The sequence below is a fragment of the Capricornis sumatraensis genome, chromosome X, assembly GCF_032405125.1.
Source record: "Capricornis sumatraensis isolate serow.1 chromosome X, serow.2, whole genome shotgun sequence".
In the NCBI taxonomy this organism is placed as follows: Eukaryota; Metazoa; Chordata; class Mammalia; order Artiodactyla; family Bovidae; genus Capricornis; species Capricornis sumatraensis.
In genome coordinates, this window is record NC_091092.1 from 25,893,144 (window position 1) to 25,908,032 (window position 14,889).

Sequence of the window (14,889 nt, forward strand, 5' to 3'; positions counted from 1 at the left end):
GGACCTGGAGTGAGGTTTGCAGTCTCTGTGTCTAGCAGGCGAGTGCCGGCCCCTCCCTCCCAGGGCCTCCTGGGTCCTGTCCTCCTCTGCTCAGTCTCTTCTTCTCGCCAAGAGCTCCCCACCCCCCTGTGCTGTGTGCTCTCCTCACACTAGCTGCTCAGTGCTCACTGTCTGGATGAACCAGTTCCTGCACCGTGACCCATAACTCCAGCTCATCTCACTGAAGGGCATTTCAGCAAGTTTCTGCAGCCACTGCAACTTGGGGGAAACTGACATTTAGTTAGTCAGGATCTGAGAAGCCTGCACTAGGGAAATGTCTTGAGATGGAACTGGCTGTAGTTTCTCTCTCTTTACCCCAAATCTGAAATTTATCTCGCAGATGGATACCTCTCTACCCTCAGGCTCCCTCCTGGCCAGGTATTCTGCAGCACGGATTTCTTCCTTTGCATGGCTCTCAGCAAATCAGTCCCCGGCCCTGCTCTGCTTCCTCCCCCTGATCCGATGTTGGGACATCCCTAGGAAGTCAGCTACCTCATCATCCCACCCCCTCTTCCAGGAGGGAGCAGAGTGGGGTGGGTATCTTGCACTTCCTCTTTCCAGGAGCCCAGCAAGCCACCACATCTTTGTAATTGTGACAAGGTACACACATGCACCTCCAATGATTCAGGACTTTATTTTTATGTCTTTCAGTAGATAGTCTTCTCCAGCTAATGCTTTTTTCCTTCAGGGCTAATATCTTAGACGTCTTGGGTCTTCTTAGAGGAATTAAACTGCTTTATAGTTGGCAGCAGTGATAGAACTGAAATTGTTTGTCCAAGTGAACAAGTTGGAGGGTCACTAGTAGTGAGAAAGGCTTCACCAGGAAGTGGAAAGGACAGCTACAGGGATGGTGAGGCAGACCTTGAGCATCCTCAGATTCCAAACATAGCCTGCCTGTAGACCAACTGCCAGGTTAGAAATAAGGGTGAGGCTGCCCGCTCCTGCTTGTGGTATGCAGGTATGAGTGTATAGACCCTGAGCTTCCCCACCATCACCTGCTGGCCCACCTCACACATGCTCACTTCTTTGGGTATTCCTTTGTTGTCTGGTCCCTTACATCTTAGAACTGTGGTTCTTAATTGGGATTGATCATTGGGCAGGATCAATGCCAAGACATCTGGCAATGACTGGAGACATTTTGGGAAGTGGGCTAGAGACCTGGGGTGCTGCGCAACACCCTACTGTGCCCAGGCAGCCACCCACAACAAACATGTACCTGGCCTCTAAGGTCAGGAGTGCAGAGTACCCCTACCACGTGCCTCACTGAACTCCCTGAAAGCTGCTCCACCAGCTGGTTCGTCCTCAAGGACCCTTTTGCTGGTCATCCCATCAGTAAATTCACTGGGAGATCTCTTTCCTACTAGGGACTTTTTTACCCTCAGCCACAACTGTTACCCTCTTGTGTCCTTGCATACTGGGTTTCCCAGGATGGTAGTGGTAAAGAACCTGCCTGCCAATGCAGGATACGTAAGAGTCGCGGCTTCCATTCCTGGGCCGGGAAGATTCCTTGGAGGAGGGCAAGGAATCCATGGCAACCCACTCCAGCTTCCTTGCCTGTACAATCCTGTGGACAGAGGAGCCTGGCAGGCTACAGTCCATAGGTTCACAAAGAGTTAGACACAACTGAAGCAACTTAGCAGGCGCACACACACGTACCTGCATACCACAAGTGGGAGTGGGCCTCCTGACCCTCATTTCTAATCTGGCACTTGGTCTACAGGTGAGCTTTGCATACACGAGCTCACTTTATACTCACTGCAACTTTGTGAGGCAATTACTAATATCACCCACCTCCTTATGACTGGGGAAGCTGAGGCACAGTGAAGCTAGATAAGTTGTTTGAGATCACACCATCAATAAGTAGTCAGCTAGAATCTGAACCCAGGGAATCTAGTGTAGAAATTCACACTCTGAACCACCACATGGAGATGAATCAGGGAAAAAAGAGGACAGAGGCAGGAGAATAAAATGATGAGGAAGCAAGGAAGGAGGAGGAAAGCTTCAGTTCCCTGACATTGGAAGGCAATTGCTAGACGGTACCCAGCCTCTTTTTCCAGGCCCTTGGATCACCCACTTCTGTCTCTGTTACCAAAGCTTCCTAAGTACGTCGGACTTAGGCAACAGTTCAAATCAATGAAATAAGTGGTGTCCAGAGGAATCGACATTTTTTTTCATTAAAATTTTTTTTTATTGGAGTACAGTTGCTTTATAATGCTTTGTCAATTTCTGGTGTACAGCAAAGTGGATCAGCTATATGTATACATATATCCCTTCTCTTTTGGATTTCCTTCCCATTTAGGTCATCACAGAGCATTGAGTAGAGTTCCCTGTTGCTATACAGTAGGTTCTCATTAGTTATACATATACATATACATAGTAGTCTATACGTGTCAATCCTAATGTTCGAAATTTATCCCTCCCTAACACCAGTTTCCCCCTAGTAACCAGAAATCTGTTTTCTACACCTATGACTCTATTTCTTTTTTTTTACCCTTTTAAAAATATAAATTTATTTATTTTAATCAGAGGCTAATTACTTTACAATATTGTATTGGTTTTGCCATACATCATCATGAATCTGCCACGGGTATACACGTGTTTCCCATCCTGAACCTACCTCCCTCCCCTTACCATCCCTTTGGGTCTTCCCAGTGCACCAGCCTTAAGCACCCTGTGTCATGCATCGAACCTGGACTGGTGATTCATTTCACATATGATATTATACATGTTTCAATGCCATTCTCCCAAATCATCCCACCCTTTCCCTGTCCCACAGAGTCCAACAGACTGTTCTATACATCTGTGTCTCTTTTGCTATGTGACTCTATTTCTGTTTTGCAAATGAATTCATTTGTACCATTTTTTTTTTTAGATTTCACATATAAGCAGTATCATATGATGTTTGTCTTCCTTACTTCACTCAATATGACAATCTCTAAGTCCATTCATGTTCCTGCAAATGGCATTAAAAAAAATTTCTTCTTTTTTATGGCTGAGTAATGGCAACCCACTCCAGTATTCTTGCCTGGAGAATCCCATGGGCGGAGGAGCCTGGTGGGCTACAGTCCACGGGGTCGCAAAGAGTCGGACACGACTGGGTGACTTCACTTTCACTTTCACTAATATTCTAATGTTATTTTTATATAGTAAAAATGCAGTGGTTTTCCGAAGGAATCTGAATTCAGGAATAGAAAAATGCTACATTTTGGTTTGCTTTTCCCCTCTCTGCCAAAGTACAACCTAGGACAACAAACTCAAAAGATCCACCTATGTCCTCCCTCATCATGCAGCTGTAATTTCGACAAGTGTGTGCATGTGTGCTCACCAGGTATCACCAGTCGTCTCAGATACTTTGCGACCCCATGGACTGTAGCCCACCAGGCTCCTCTGTCCATGGGCTTCTCCAGGCAAGAATACTGGAATGGGGTGCCACGCCCTCCTCCAGGAATCAAACCTGAGTCTCTTGTGTCTCCTGCATTGCAGGTCAATTCTTTACCCACCAAGCCATCCGGGAAGCCCACTGTAAACAAGAACAGGCCTTAAAATCCTAGGAAGACTGGAGACTAAACCGAAGATCATTCCAATTCTCAAATAAATTCTCAAAAGCCATCTCACCTTCACCTGCACCTTGCCACATCTTTAGGGTTCTAAAAGAAATGTCAGCTTTATGGCTAAAGCAAACACTGGCCCTGAGAACAAACCTGGAACTCTCAGCTCCTTACCCAGAGTGGGAAGAAGACTATGGGGTTTCGCATGTTTACTTCGGTAGGTAGAACCGGAAGGGTGTCAAGATTCCCTGGCTTGGCGTCCAGCTGCAGCCTCTCTCCTAAGCTCTAGAATCTATACCCAGCTGCTTGCTGGGCTTCTCCCCTTGGAGACCCATGGGTGCTTCAGGATCACCATGCCCCCACCTGACCTCCTGCTCTTCCCTGAACACCTGCTCTTCTTCCTGTGTTTCCCGTCTCAGTGATGACAATATCTCCCATCCAGTTACCCAGGCCAGGAACCCACGAGTCACCTAGGTCAGTGTACATTTTCCGTATAAAGCCAAATGGGAACTGTTTGGGGCTTGGCCAGCCATACGGCCTCTGTCGCAACTAGTCAGCCCTGCCGTTGCAGAATGAAAGCAGTCATTAGACAGCATGTAGCAAGTGGGTGGGGCTGTGTTCCAATCAATCTTCAATTAGGTGCACTAAAAAGTTTTCACATAATTTTCATGGGTTCCACAATGATAGGTTCCTTTTGATTTTTTCCCAGCTATTGAAAAATGTAAAATCCATTTTTAGGTCGTGGGTCATACAGAAATAAATGGGCTGGATTTGGTTGGTCTAGAATCCTCACGGTCCTTCCTTCCCACAACTAACTGGGCAAGTCCTACAGGACTCACTTCCTGAACGCATCTTGGATCTGTCCCACTTCTTCTTCGATACATACACCATGTGAGATCTTTGTCCATATTTACACCACTTGTCCACGTGGCTTCCTGACATGGACAGTTAAACAAAATTGAAGACTGCAAAGAAAGATCCTCTATGACTATGGTAAGCAGAAGTACATGTCCCTCCCAGGTTACGTTCCTCACAGTGTGAAGGATATGCTAAAGAAGCATTTGCTTCTTCCTACAGCTGGCACTGCAGAAAAAATCTGTTAATGACTGCCAGTGTTTCATGAGGTGGCCTGGGAAGAGAGGGGAAATGATGCTCTGTAATCTAGTGCATGTGAAACGGAATATGAAGCAGAGAATGGGAGAGAGCTCCTGAGTACAAGATGGCTCTGTCTAACCTCAGGGACTGCCTGGCCAAGGTCGGGCCCTTATCTCCAGGGATCTCCAGACTGAGACACTCAGATCTGCCTTGGTTAGGGGCCACGACATCTTCAGGTGGCTCAGTTCAGTTCACTTCAGTCGCTCAGTCGTGTCCGACTCTTTGCGACCCCATGAATCACAGCACGCCAGGCCTCCCTGTCCATCACCAACTCCCGGAGTTCCCTCAGACTCACGTCCATCGAGTCCGTGATGCCATCCAGCCATCTCATCCTCTGTCGTCCTCTTCTTCTCCTGCCCCCAATTCCTCCCAGCATCAGGGTCTTTTCCAATGAGTAAGTTCTTCGCATGAGGTGGCCAAAGTACTGGAGTTTCAGCTTTAGCATCATTTCTTCCAAAGAAATCCCAGGGCTGATCTTCAGAATGGACTGATTGGATCTCCTTGCAGTCCAAGGGACTCTCAAGAGTCTACTCCAGCACCACAGTTCAAAAGCATCAATTCTTCAGCGCTCAGCCTTCTTCACAGTCCAACTCTCACATCCATACATGACTACTGGAAGAAACCATAGCCTTGACTAGATGGACCTTAGTTGGCAAAGTAATGTCTCTGCTTTTGCATATGCTATCTAGGTTGCTCATAACTTTTCTTCCAAGGAGTAAGTGTCTTTTCATTTCATGGCTGCAGTCACCATCTGCAGTGATTTTGGAGCCCCCAAAAAATAAAGTCTGACACTGTTTCCACTGTTTCCCCATCTATTTCCCATGAAGTGATGGGACCAGATGCCATGATCTTCGTTTTCTGAATGTTGAGCTTTAAGCCAAATTTTTCACTCTTCCCTTTCACTTTCATCAAGAGGCTTCTTAGTTCCTCTTCACTTTCTGCTATAAGGGTGGTGTCATCCGCATATTTATATTTCTCCCGACACTCTTGATTCCAGCTTGTGCTTCTTCCAGTCCAGCGCTTCTCATGATGTACTCTGCGTATAAGTTAAATAAGCAGGGTGACAATATACAGCCTTGACGTACTCCTTTTCCTATTTGGACCAGTCTGTTGTTCCATGTCCAGTTCTAACTGTTGCTTCCTGACCTGCATACAGATTTCTCAAGAGGCAGGTCAGGTGGTCTGGTATTCCCATCTCTTTCAAAATTTTTCCACAGTTTATTGTGATTCACACAGAAAAGGCTTTGGCATAGTCAATAAAGCAGAAATAGATGTTTTTCTGGAACTCTCTCTAGAACTCAGGTAATCTGCCCAAGACAGCTGAGGCATTGCTTCTCAGTTTCTAGTCCTCTGTCCTGTCTACAGTTTCAGTGCTTCATTGTACAGCAGCAGCATTCTTCCCTGGAAAGCGGACCAGTGGCCAAACATCCCTGGAGTTCACCCCGTCTGTAGCATGACAGTCACCTTGTCCTGGTGGGAGCAAGAGACATTAGGCAAATCACTCTTTGATGTCATGCCTCCCTTGTAAAGAAAGGGGAAAGCCAATCCCATTTTGATTTTATTCATTTGCTGGAATTTAAGAAGTATTTTAGATTTTTTAAAATATTATTGAAATGTGATTGATTTCCAAAGTTGTGTTAATTTCTGCTGTATAGTAAAGTGATTCAGTATACACACACACATATATTTTTTCATATTCTTTACCACACAGTTTATTATGGGATGCTGAAAATGGCTTTTTGTGCTATGCAGTAGGACCTTGTTATGTATTCATGGTATATATAATAGTTTGCATTTGCTAATCCCAAACTCCCAATACTTCCCTCCCCCACCCCACTTCCTCATGGCAACTGGAAACCTGTAAGAAACATTTTTTATTTCTGATTGTTTCTTTTTTCTATGTTGCCAAGGATAGGATGATTAGAAGTAACTACATGTCTTTTAAAATGATCTTTTCCTAGGGAACCTTCTTACAGTGTTGGTGGGAATGCAAACTATTACAGCCACTATGGAGAACAGTGTGGAGATTCTTTAAAAACTGGAAACAGAACTGCCTTATGACCCAGCAATCCCACTGCTGGGCACACACACTGAGGAAACCAGAATTGAAAGAGACATGTGTACCCCAGTGTTCATCGCAGCACTGTTTATAATAGCCAGGACATGGAAGCAACCTAGATGTCCATCAGCAGATGAATGGATAAGAAAGCGGTGGTACATATACACAATGGAGTATTACTCAGCCATTAAAAAGGAAACTTTTGAATCAGTTCTAATGAGGTGGATGAAACTGGATCTGATTATACAGAGTGAAGTAAGCCAGAAAGAAAAATACCAATACAGTATACTAACGCATATATATGGAATTTAGAAAGATGATAACGATAACCCTGTATGCGAGACAGCAAAAGAGACACAGATGTATAGAACAGTCTTTTGGACTCTGTGGGAGAGGGCGAGGGTGGGATGATTTGGGAGAATGGCATTGAAACATGTAAAATATCATATATGAAATGAATCACCAGTCCAGGTTCGATGCATGATACAGGATGCTTGGTGCTGGTGCACTGGGATGACCCAGAAGGATGGTACGGGGTGGGGGGGGAGGAGGGAGGTGATTCAGGATGAGGAACACGTGTACACCCGTGGTGGATTCATGTTGATGTATGACAAAACCAATACAATATTGTAAAGTAATTAGCCTCCAATTAAAATAAATAAATTTAACTTAAACAAATGGGATATTGTCAGCAGAAAGGAGAACAGAAGCGGAACCGCAAGATACAAGGGAACACTAAAGATGAAAGAGTACTCGGACTTCTAATAACAGTTCCCATTTAGGAGGGCTTACTCTGTGTTAGGCACTGGATAAGCATTTCATGTCACTTTGTTCATCTCATTCAATACTGACAACAAACCCTGTGGTATGCATATTTTACAAAAAAATAAAACATGCTCTTGCAATGAAGAGCCCCCCAGCCACACACACAACATTTAAAGAAATCGAAAGAGGAGGTGAGAAAAAGAAACAGAAAAAATGGGACGAACAAAAAGCACAAAACCAGATGGTAGAAATAAGTTGAAACATACTAGAGCCCCAGCCACACACACAACATTTAAAGAAATCAAAAGAGGAGGTGAGAAAAAGAAACAGAAAAAATGGGACGAACAAAAAGCACAAAACCAGATGGTAGAAATAAGTTGAAACATACTAGAGCTAACCTCTACAGTTAGAAGACAATGATTGCCTATAGGATAGAAAACAAAGTGATTTGCACTCTATGCTGTTTCCAAGAGCACATCTCAAACATAGCAGAGACAGGCGAGTAAGGATGTGTGGAAAGGTACAAGGTACACACTACTAACCAAAAGAAAGCTTATGAAGTTACACTAATATTAGCCAAAACAGAACCTGAGGCCAATAACATTCACAGATTACTGAAACCTACTTCGTAGTGATTAATAACTCGGTTCTCTATGTGCTCAATCCATCAGTCATATCCAGTTGTTTGTGACCCTTTGGACTGTAGCTCACCAGGCTCCTCTGTCCATGGGATTCTCCAGACAAGAATACTGGAGTGAGGTGCCATGCCCTCCTCCAGGGGATCTTCCCACCCAGGGGTCGAACCCGTGTCTGCTGCATTGGCAGGCAGATTCTTTATCACTAAGCTATTGGGGAAGCCCTCGATGGTTCACTATGAAGTTATAACAGTTCTAGATTTGCATGCCTCTGATGAAATAGCTTCAAAAATACATCTTTGTAAAGCAAAAAGGAACACAATTGTAAGGAGAGCTTGATAGATCCACCATCAGAGTATCAAAGTGGGAGATTGTAACATGTCTCAGTGACTGTGGGTTCATAAAGAACAGAAAAAACTCAGCAAGTGCATGGATTTGACCAACACAACCCACAAACTTGATATAATGCAAACACACAGAACACTGGCCTCCATAATTGGAGAATTGTTCCTCAAACACTCATGGAACATTTACAAATATCAGCTATGCACTGTGTCATGAAGCAAACCGAATCAAATCTGCAAGGCTTGGTACCATCCTGGGAAGTGAGGATGCAGAGGAGTTAAGTGCTGGCCTTGGCTTCTGTGACTTAGAAGTGGGGAGGCTGGGCCAGAGAGCCCAAGGCCACGGCCCAGCCCCAGGAATGCAACGCACAACGTGGTCTAGCTGCAGTCATGCTGCTTTAAGTAGCAGAGAGTCAGAAAGAGCAATCCAGGTAAGGAGCTGTGGGCGATATGGTGTCATTTCACTGGGGAACTAAATCAAGATAGGTGTTGCTGGTCCCCCACACTTGCCCAAGCCTGGTGCTTTCCACGTGAATAGTGAGACTTCCATTCCTTGCTTGCTGAAGCAAATGTCCAACAGCCTGATAAGCAAAGTGACCTCTAAGTTCAGTTCAGTTCAGTCGCTCCGACTCTTTGCGACCGATGGACTGCAGCATACCAGACTTCCCTGTCCATCACCAACTCCTGGAGCCTACCCAAACTCATGACCATTGAATCAGTGATGCCATATAACCATCTCTTCCTCTCTCGTCCCCTTCTCCTCCCACCTTCAGTCATTCCCAGCATCAGGGTCTTTTCAAAAGAGTCAGTTCTTCACATCAGGTGGCCAAAGCACTGGAGTTTCAGATGCAACATCAGTCCTTACAATGAATATTCAGGACTGATTTCCTTTAGGTTGGACTGGTTGGATCTCCTTGCAGTTCAAGGGACTCTCAAGAGTCTTCTCCAACACCACAGGTCAAAGGCATCAATTCTTAGGCACCCAGCTTTCTTTATAGTCCACTTCTCACACCCATACATGACTACTGGAAAAACTGAAGCTTTGACTAGAAGTACCTTTGTTGGCGAAGCAATGTCACTGCTTTTTAATATGCTGTCTAGCCCTGGACTAACAATGAGGCACAGCTGCTGCTGCTGCTAAGTCGCTTCAGTTGTGTCCAACTCTGTGCGACCCCATAGATGGCAGCCCACCAGGCTCCCCTTTCCCTGGGATTCTCCAGGCAAGAGTACTGGAGTGGGTTGCCACTGCCGTCTCCGATCAATGAGGCACAGAATCCCTGAGAAAAGGAGAGAAAAGCTGAGAGAAGAATAGCCGAGAAAAGAAGAGAAGCTAAAGGCAAAGGAGAAAAGGAAAGATTTGCCCATTTAAATGCAGACTTCAAAAGAATAGCAAGGGGTCTGATCCCTGGGTCAGGAAGATCCCCTGGAGAAGAAAATGGGAACCCTCTCCAGTATTCTTGCCTGGAAAATTCCATAGATAGAGGAGTCTGGCTGGCTGGATACAGTCCAAGAGGTCACAGACTTGAATACAACTAAGCACCTAGCACACAATCACAAAATAATCCCCTCCCAATGGTTCCATGACCTTATCCCAGACAACTGTGCATATGTTTGTTACCTTCTATGGCAAAAGTGACTTTGCAGGTATGATTATATCAATGATTTTCAAAAACTAACTTTTATTGACATATAGGTGATTTACAATGTTGTTTTAGTTTCTACTGTACAGCAAAGTGAGTCAGTTATACATATACGTATATCCACCCTTTTTAAGAGTCTATTCCCATATAGGTCACTACAGAGTATTGAGTAGAGTTTCCTGTGCTATACAGTAGCTTTATATTAATAGAAATCAACAATTTTGAGATAGGAAGATGATCACGGATTATCTAGTAGGTCCTATATATTTTTTCCCTTTTACACTAAAAACATTTTGTACACAAATTTTAAAAGATTACACTCCATTTACAGTTCTTACAAAATGTTGGCTATATTCCTTGTGTTGTAGAATACCTCCTTGCCACCAACCTAACACCCAGGAGTTTGTACCTGCCATTCCCCTACCCCAACCGCTAGCTTCTCCATAGCTGCTGGGTCCAATCAAATCACAAGGATTCCTACAAATGAAAAAGGAAGGCAGGAGGGTCAGAGTCAGAGAAAGAGATGTGACAAGGGAAGCAGAGGTCTGAGTGGTGCAGGAACCAGTCAAGGCATGTAGCGGTCTCTAGAAGCCGGGAAAGGCAGGGAAATGGACTCATCCTCAAAACCTCCAGAAGGGAACACAGGTCTGCCTACAGCTTGATTTTAGTCCAGTGAGACTTCTGACCTACAGAATTCTAATATGAATAAAGTAATATGGGTGGTTTAAAGCCACTAAATTTGTGATAATTTGTTACAGCAGCCACAGGAAAACTAAAGCGTTCTTCCTCCATCCTCATCATCCTTAATCCTCACAATCACCCACTTTCAACGTATTCAGTGCCTACATTTCCAGCTCACCTTCCATCTCCCAATAGGTATCTATGGAAAAGAAGTGTGTAGAAAGTTGGCTGTGAGTTTGGAAAAATCCAAGGACATAGTACGGTACTCTGTTGTGCTCAGAGGCTCTGTCCTGCCTGACTCTTGGTGACCCCATGAATTGTAGCCCGCCAGGCTTCTCTGTCCATGGGAGTGTCCAGGCAAGCATACAGGAGTGGGTTGCAGGCCCTCCTCCAGAGGATCTTCCCACCCAGGGATGGAACCTGGGCCTCCTGCATTCCAGAGGGATTCTTACCAACTGAGCCACCAGGGAAGCCCAGTATGGCACTGTCTCTCGTATTTAAAATGTAGCTTTTTTCTTTCTTTCTATGATCAGCTTAGCATTATGTATCACCAGCTTTCAAATATAACTTCCGTCGCGTTCACAAAGCAAGCTCCCACTAAGTGCCCTCTTTGGTCTTCCAAGTGCACCTTGTGAAGTCAGGCCTGGGATTTCTAACCCTGGAGTCAGAGTTTTAGGAAACAAGGGCTCAGAGGCCAGCGACTGCAAGCTCAGACTCCAGAAGGCCAGCTCAAGGCTCCTTCCTGGAGGCCGCCCGGCCCTGCTCGGGTGCTCGGCTGGGCATGTCCACGGTTCCTCGCGGCTGCACACCGTTCGCACCGAGCCCGGCGGCGCCGGGGTCGGGGCCGCTCTGCCTGGGCGGCGATCGAACTGCCAGGGCGCGACAGAGGCTCGGCTGCCACGGGGTCAGGTGTCGCCCCTCGGAAGCCCCTGCTGGAGCCGCGGGCGCCCGGAACCTCCGCCGGCGCTGGCCCCGGGGTTACCTGCGGCCGGTGGGCGGGACGGCCCTTCCCGTCTGCGCCGGCCCCCCCCGCACCCCCCCACGCCAGCCTCCAGGGCGGCGGAGCCGGGAAGTGGGAGAGGGAGCGAAAGAGGCGGAGACTGCGGCGGCTGCAGCCCGGCCGGGCTCCGAGCGAGGGCTACATGGAGCGGCCGGCGCGGCTCTGCGGGCTGTGGGCGCTGCTGCTCTACGCCGGCCGCGGCGGCGTGGCTGCGCCCGCGGGTGAGTACGGTCCCGCGGCCGGGGCAGCGGGAATCGCGGCCGAGAGGCCCGCCGGGGCGCCTGGGGCCGAGGGCCGCGGCGGGAGTCGGGGTCGAGGGCCCTCTTCGGGACATCCCGCGGCCGCGGCGGCAGGCGCCTCCCGCGCCCGGCTCGAGCTTGGGGGACCCGGGGCGACCGGGCTTTCCGGGATCCCGGGCGGCGGGGGCGGCGGGGGCGGTGGGGGCGGCGGGGCCGGAGGACGACGACTTGTCGCCGCACTTCCCTTGGCCGTCGGGCAGCACCGAGGAGCCTGGCGCCACGGCCTGGGGCCCGAAAGGAGTTCGCGGGGTCGGGGGCGGGAGTGTCGCCCGTGGCCCGGAGAGGGGATGAGGGGCCGGGAGCCCGCGGGGACGGCGACCAAGGTCCGGGAGTGCGGGTGACGCGCCGAGGCTCCTTGCGCGGCGGGTCCCGCGAGGTGGCTGCAGTCGAAGGGAACCTCTGAAGCGCCTAGTCCCTCCCTGTAGCAAAGGACGGGTCTCCTCTGGCGTACAAGAAATCCATGGCAAATCCGGAGCACCATCCGCGTGGATGCCTTTTTCTCTAGTAACCTTTATATTTTGGAATAACTTTCGATTTACAGAAAAGTTGCAAAGAGGCGAGTTCCCATATACTCCTCACCTGGTGCAACCATTTAAATTAATCAACCAGCATTACTGTGAAAACTTGGGGGGCGGGGCACTAATGAATTCCTGAGGGACAGATTTTGGCCTAAGCGACCTTCTGGACGTTTTCTTGGATGATAGTAGTTCCAAAGTTGATAGGTTTTAGTGTCACGTTGACACAGACACCCACAATTTGTTTATTGCTTTTTCAGCCAATGCTTTGGGCTTCGAAAGCCAAGTTGAAAGGTTGATTAGGAAACTCGGATGCCCTCTATTGATTCAGTCAACAAAACCTATGCCCACTCTGCGTGCCCTGTGCCAGGCAGTGTTCTAGGGGCAGAGAATACAGTGGTGAGCAAAACAGATCAAGTCCTTGCCCTTTGGAGCTGGCATGCTATTGCTAGAGTCAGAGTAAGGGGGGGCGGGGTAGTAAAGTATGAGGTATGTTAGAGGGCAGTAAGCACTATGGAGAAAAACAAAGCAGTCCAGGGGTTTGCCATTGTAAATAGGGTGGACTAGGTAGACTGCCACTGAAAAGGCAGCGTTTGAGTAGAGACTTGAGGGAAGTTTGTAGTTTGTCAGTCATTCATTCAAGTGCCTGCCTTCTTCAGTACTGAGCCAGGTCTTGTGCATTGGCTTAGAGCCTTAGAGTATATTGTGTAATCGTTGTGCCCCCCATGCTCCTAGTTCACTTGGGGGGATCTGATTTCCATAATCATGGGGCAGCTAGAGTCCAGAGAAGGGAGGGGGTCACCCATCCCCTTGGTTGTTGTCATTTAGTGACTCAGTCGCGTCCGACTCTTCTTCGACCCCATGGACTGTAGCCCTGCAGGCCCCTCTGACCATGGGATTTCCCAGGCAAGAATATTGGGGTGGGTTGCCATATCCTTCTCCAGGGGATCTTCCTGACCCAGGGATCAAACCCGCATCTCCTGCATTGCATTGTATTGCAGGTGGGTTCTTTACCGCTGAGCCAGCAGGGAAGCCACCCATCTCCTTAGTCCCCTGATTTTCACAGTGCCAGTCCAGCCCCCTCCGTCCTCCAGACTCCCTCTCCCACACACCTCACCCCTGGAACAACAAACAGCTGACCCTAGCTAATACTGGCAATCCCCAACTCACCAGGTGTGTCACAGAGGTTCATTGGTGACTTGGTTACTTAGAAATACAGACACTTTTTCCCTTTGGAAATGTTGATACAATTGCATTAAGATATTTGGGGGGAAAAATGCAAAACAAAACAGGGGACCTGACTCTTATAATGGTCTGAGCTTACCCAGCTGTGGGACTTCAGGACTGGTCATTTCCCTCCCGTGTGCAACAGTGTTCTCTGTGAGAAGAGACTGAACCCCATGAGTTTCAATGGCTCCTCCAGCTCTAATGTTTTGAGTGTTTAGAAAAATGATTAGGTTACCAGCTTAGGTTTAGTCTGTTTAGGTTGGTAAGCCCACATTGTGGCATTCTTAATAACAACTAGCACTTCTATAGTGTTTACTCTATTTCGGGCAGTGTTCTAAGTTTTCCACTTGACCTATTTCATCTTTCCACAGAACCTCTCCTGTTGGTGCTGTTACCATTCTTGTTTTGTACAGGAGGAAACTGAGGCACGGCAAGGCCCAGAGTCTCGTAGGTGGTAGACTGCAGGAGGGAACTAGGCTGCTGGCCCCAGCAGTCGCTTCCAGAGACCATGCCCCTAACCACTGCATTCATTGCCTCTCCCTGCAGAAAGGAGGGGAGTCCTTGGCTGAGAGGGGAGCTGGGCGTCTCCCAGAGCAGCAGGGCAGGACTGGTGGGCATTCACCCAAGTATGTACAGGCCATTGGTTAAAAGCGAATGATCATGTATTGGAGACTTGCTTTATAACTGCCAGACTGTGTAGTCCAAACAATAAGTACCATAGGCATTCAGAAGAGGGGAAACTGAGGGCTGGGAATTCTGAGGAAGAACTGAAATTTGAGCTAGACTTTTAGGGTGGGTGACATTTGAGCTGGTGGAGGAGAAGTTATTCCCATTTTGGGAGGCGAGCAGGAGCAGAGGCCCAGAAGTAACGGTGGTGGTGCCCCTGTGAGCTCAGGGAGGAGTCCGGTTTGGCAGGAAGGTGCATTGGCCAAAGCAGTCAAGGCAGAAGGGCTTCATTTGCCCTTGACGCTGAGTTGGGGTG